The sequence below is a fragment of the Lithobates pipiens genome, unplaced genomic scaffold (assembly GCF_037356315.1).
Source record: "Lithobates pipiens isolate NorthernLeopardFrog02 unplaced genomic scaffold, aLitPip1_a1.2 Scaffold_8, whole genome shotgun sequence".
NCBI lineage: Eukaryota > Metazoa > Chordata > Amphibia > Anura > Ranidae > Lithobates > Lithobates pipiens.
Window position 1 is genome coordinate 676,659,965 of NW_027507903.1, and position 6,000 is coordinate 676,665,964.

Sequence of the window (6,000 nt, forward strand, 5' to 3'; positions counted from 1 at the left end):
CATGTAGCAGTGGGGAATCCTAACTCTGCAACTCCTATGTGCGTGTGTGGGGGGAGGGGGGGGGGGATGCTACAGAACATATTGTAGTTTCTTCTAGGTATTTAGGAAATGGATCAGAACTTCAGATGTACTCCACATTTTCCATCATAACATCACATTTTTGTTGTCACATGCTCTGTAATCGTCTTACTCCTCTGTTCAATTCTCCAGCATCTGATTTTTCCTTCTTTGAGCAGCCACCAGCTTCAGCCAATTACAGAAGAGGTGCAGTCCTAAAGAGCTAGTGTTTGGGTTGCACAGTGTTTGAGCAACATGTCCATGTTGACATGCTAGTTGCTGGACCCCTGTTTTCTCGTCTAGAGTTTCTGTGCTTTCAATAATTCCCGCCATATTCTAGTTTGCTCCCAATGTTCCCCAGCCTACTTCTAGTCCTGTCTTGTCAATGTGTCCCAGTCTGCTTCCAACCTTGTGCTCCCAGTGTGTACCATCCTGCTTCAAGCCTTGTGTTTCCAATGTGTCCCAGCCTTTTTCCAGCCCAATATTTTCTTAGTGCGTCCCAGCCTTCGGCCAGCCTTGTGTTCCCAGTGTGTCCCAGCTTGCTTCCAGTCTTGTTCTCCCAGTGTGTTTCAGTTTGCTTCCAGCCTAGTATCCCCAGTGTGTCCCAGTCTGCTTCCGAAGCCTTGTAATCCCATAATCTCCCTACCTGATTCCAACCTTGTATCCCCAGTGTGTCCTAGCATGCTTTCCATGTTGTGTTCCCGGTGTGTCCCTACCGGCTTCCAGACACTTCCAGGGAGTTGTGGCAATGCAGTTGCGGTCTGCTTGGGTGAGTCAGAGGACCACAGCCCGAGTATCACCTGTAGAATAATCTCTCTACCTCTAGATGTTCAGGTGAAGACCCGACCTTTTCAGGGCTCTCGCTGTTGCAAAGGAAGCAGATTCTCCAAATATCATGTGTCAGCTCTGTGACTTTGGCTCATCTGCACCGCTGCCTCAACCAGTTCTGGTCATCTACTCCGACCCTCATGGAAGATGAGTCTTAAGTCGTGATAGTAATAATACAATACAACACAATACAATAAAATTAAATTCTAATGATCCCAAAGTTGTTCTGTTAAATGCTTAAAATGCTTTAGTATACATTGTTATGTAAGTTGATATATTATAGCAGTGTTTCTCAACTCCAGTCCTCAAGGCGCCCCAACAGGTCATGTTTTCAGGCTTTCCATTATTTTGCACAGGTGATTTGATCAGTTTCACTGCCTTTAGTAATAACCACAGCCATTTCATCTGAGGGAAATCCTGAAAACATGACCTGTTGGGGCGCCTTGAGGACTGGAGTTGAGAAACACTGTATTATAGTATGTATCATTGGCGTCAGTAACTTTTGCAATTCTCCAAGAATAAATTCCTCATAGGTCACAATACATGTCAATAGTATCGTATTTCAGAAAAGCTCCATCTCTTATTGATAAAATGCTGTATAGAGCGCCATTATATCTGAATTAAATTACCTGAAAATCCTCCCCTGGTATCTACAATATGTATATTAAGGTCTGTGTTCTTCTTCAGAGCTCTCTAATGAGGAAAATACATATGCCAATATGGGTGATCTTCATTTAAAAAGCATGAAGAAAAAATCAACAGCCGAAGGTAAGTTATTATAATGAGGGGGTATCCCCGCGTCTTCATTTATAGGACACATTTCTACTAATACTAAAACTGCTATACTGGCTTTACCTATCAGAAATCACCTTTTCTAATATCTGTATTGAGGTAATAAAAACCAGCATCTCATTGGTTGCCTTGATTTAGTATACATTTTATACCTAAATACGATATACATGGCAGTGGTGCTCCATTTTTTTTTTTTTTTTTGAGGGCGGGGGGGGGGGGGTGCAAACAAACTGAACAATACTTAAAAAAATCTATTGCAACCTCACTGTGCCTATCAAATTCAGCCACTTTGCCCATCAAATGCAGCCACTGTGCCATCAATTGCAGCCACTGTGCCCAACAAAGGCAGCCACTGTGCCCATAATATGCAGCCACTTGTGCCCATCAAATGCAGCCACTTGTGCCCATCAAATGCAGCCACTTGTGCCCATCATATGCACCCATTTTTGCCCATCAAATGCAGCCACTTGTGCCCAGTAAATGCAGCCATTTATGCCCACAAAAAAACAGCCACTTATGAACGTCAGCCATTCAGCCATTTGTGCCTGTCAAATGCAGCCACTTGTGCCGGCCAAATGCAGCCACTTGTGCCCACCAAATGCAGCCACTTGTGCCCACCAAATGCAGCCACTTGGGCCCATCAAATGCAGCCACTTGTGCCCAAATGAAGCCACTTGTGCCCACCAAATTCAGCCACTTGTGCCCACCAAATGCAGCCACTTGTGCCCACCAAATGCAGCCACTTGTGCTCATCAAATGCAGCCACTGATGCCCAGTATATGCAGCCACTTGTGTCCAGTTCATGCAGTCACTGTGCCCACCAACAGCCCCATTCACTAGCAACCTCAACCACCCCGCGCGTGGCTCTGACAGACCCCCCCTTACCGCAGACAGGCAGCAGCTTCTCTCCAAGACAGTGCACCAGAGTGGCTGCGACCTCCATTCCAGCATGTGTGCCCTTCACTCCTCTTTCTAATCGCTAGGTATTCAATAGGGTGGCCTGGCACTTTGGCCAATCAGGAAACTGGTCTGATGCCCTGCCTCCTGTTTGGCAGCGAGAAAGGTTAGTGTGAAAATAGCGAAAATTAATTCACTATCATCACACAGAAGGCTTTTCTAATCTCCAAAAAAGGCTTTTCTACTCTCTGAAGAAACTGAAAATCCAGTTTCCTTCACATGACCTATTCCCCCCCCCCCCCCCGAACCCTGGATGAGAAATATTTATATATATATATATATATACACACACACACACACACACACACACACACACACACACACACACAGAACCAAGGTCCTGAGGGATACTTAGTTGAAGGGGGTGCAAAACGATGCAGGAAGCATTGCCATCCATTGCTCCTCCTTGGAAATTGGCCAACCCAATGGAAATCCCAAAGTTCCCACAATGCACACATACACCAATATCCAAGCTGCTACCAACTACAAATGGCAGGCTTGTGAGAGACCTTAATTCTGACACTCACAATTAGAGATGAGAGTTCAGGTTTTGCCCCAAACTTTAGCTCCCTTCCGTTTTAGTTAACAGGTCAACTAAATGACTTCTTCACACACCCACTGCAGTGAACCTCCTGATTCACAAGGAAGGTGTTCATTAGTAGCAGTATTACTACTGCCACTAATGAGTGACAGCTTCCCATTCAGGTCTGTGGTTGGCAGGGCACTGTGGCTGTCAGAGGTTGAGCAACCAATGGAGCATCCCTGCCCCCATTCATCTGAATGTAGATAGTTGGATTGAGGATGATAGCAGATGTCATTGACCAAATATCACCACATGGTCATATTTGGTCAGTGATGTCAGCCGGCATCCTCACCTTCAATGTTTCTATTCAGCTGAATAGTGATACATCATTGGTTTTTTGTTGGACATTGTGGGATATTATTTTTTTGGACATCAAATGAGATTATTTATTGGACTTCAGGGCACATTATTTTTGGACATCATAGGACAATATTTTTTTGGACATCAATGGAGATTATTTTTTTTGGACATCAAGGGACATTATTTTGGGACATCGTGGGACTGTTTTCAGACTTTGTAGGACACATACTTTTTGGAAATCGTTGGACATTATTTTTGGATATCTTGGGACATTATCTTTTAGACATCATGGACATTATTTTTGGACATTGAGGGATAATATTTTTGGACACTAAGGAAAATTAACTTTTATGCAGCGTAAACACGACCGGACTTTCCGGGCAGACTCAATTCGATGGTCTTCCCGACGGACTTTCGGCGGAGTTCCGACGGACTTTCTGAACGAACGGTCTTGGCCACACATTATCTGTTCGAAAGTCCCGTTCACTTTGAACGTGATGACGTAAGACAGGACTTAAAAAAAGGAAGTTCAATAGCCAGTAGCCAATAGCTTCCTTTGCGTCGTATTTGGTCCGTTGGGCCAGCATACAGATGAACGGTTTTCCCGATAGGAATTGAGTCCGTCGGACAGATTTGAAACATGTTCTAATTCTAGATCCATCTGATTTTTTAAACGAAAAATGATTGGATTAGCCCACACCTGATCAGATTGTCAGACGGACTGATTCCATCGGACTTAGTCTGCCGGAAAGTCCGGTCGTGTGTATGCGGCATTAGACATCATAGACATAATTTTTGAACATCTTGGGACATTATTTTTTGACAACATGGGACATTATTTTTTTGGACATCAAGGGACATTATTTCTGGACATTGTGGGACTGTTTGTAGACTTTTTAGGACACAGACTTTTTGGACATTGTGGGATATTATTTTTGGACATTAAGTAAAATTAACTTTTAGACATCATAGACATCATTTTTTGAACATCTTCGGACATTATTTTTTGACAACATGGAACATTATTTTTTTGGACATATTGGGACATTGTTTTTGGACATTGCAGGACATTTTTTTTGGAAATCACACATTTTTTGGACATTGTGGGGCAAAATTTTTTAAACATCCTAACACAATATTTTTTGGACATACAGTAGTAGGACATGTAGTAGCCATACAGTAGTAGAACATGTAGTAGACATATGGTAGTAGAACATGTAGTAGACATACAGTAGTAGGACATGTAGTAGACATGCAGTAGTAGGACATGTAGTAGACATACAGTATCAGGGTATGAACCAGAACCTACACTCTCATTTGGCTATATCATGATAATGAAATAACATGATGTGATATGTACATATACAGTTACTGTATAGTGGAAGATTATTATATGATAGATGTGATATAAATATAGATATATACAGTTATAGTAGAAGATTATTGATTTCTATGCAGGGAATGAGCACACAGATGATCCGGGATGAATATAAAATGTCTTTACATGAGATAAGAATTCTGGAGGATTATTATACCGGCTGATACACGCAGGATTATTCACTATCCTCTCTGTCTATAGAGATTCCAGCTGCCAAGAATACACATCACTGGGTGATATTGATCCTGGGGGTCCTCCTAATATTGGTCTTCATTACTTTGGTCATCCTCATGACTTTCCTGTTCATTTCCTGTGAGTATCTCTAATATATTGGGGTATTGGGGTTTGAATTTAGCGTCTGAACTTTGATTAAGTAAATTAATTTACCCCTTAGGCTCCATGCACACTGGAGCTCATAAACTGAAGTTTTTTGAAGTTTGGGCTTTTTTTTTTTAAAGCCCATAAACTCCACTTTATGTTATCCTATGTGTCCATGGACACATGGACGTTGTTGGACGTTTATCATCAGTGGAGTTTATGGGCTGTTTTCTGAACTCCATAAAATAGCGTTCAAGAGCAGTACTGGAAATGCCAGGTGTTAAACGAGGATTAACAATGTAAAAAGAGCGTTAAGCCTCGTTCGACGTTTCTCTGCCTCTATTCAAAAATTAATGGTTCCCTATGGGAGCCCATTGATTGGAATAGAAGTCGCACCAGAAGTCGGATCCGACTTGCGGTCTGACTTGTGTGCCGAGAATTAAGGGGAACCCCGCCAAAATGAGAAAAAGAACCCTCTTCGCCGAAAAAAATGGCGTGGGAGTCCCCACCTGGGGCATGATGGGGTGGTGACATCATAAGGGGGAGGGGTCACCAGATGACGTCACCCGGTGACCACGCCCCCATGCCTATATAAATCATTGCACACCGCGTTCCCAGCATTACAGCGGGAGAGAGCGTTGTGTCAACAACGGAAGAAGAGAAGAGCAAAGAAGGCGATGGAGAAGACCAGGCCACCGCTAGAAAAAGAGCGGGCAGAAGATAGCAGGAGCAGTATAATTATTTCAGAAAGGCACTGCATTTGAGCTCCAGTTTATGACTTTGACTA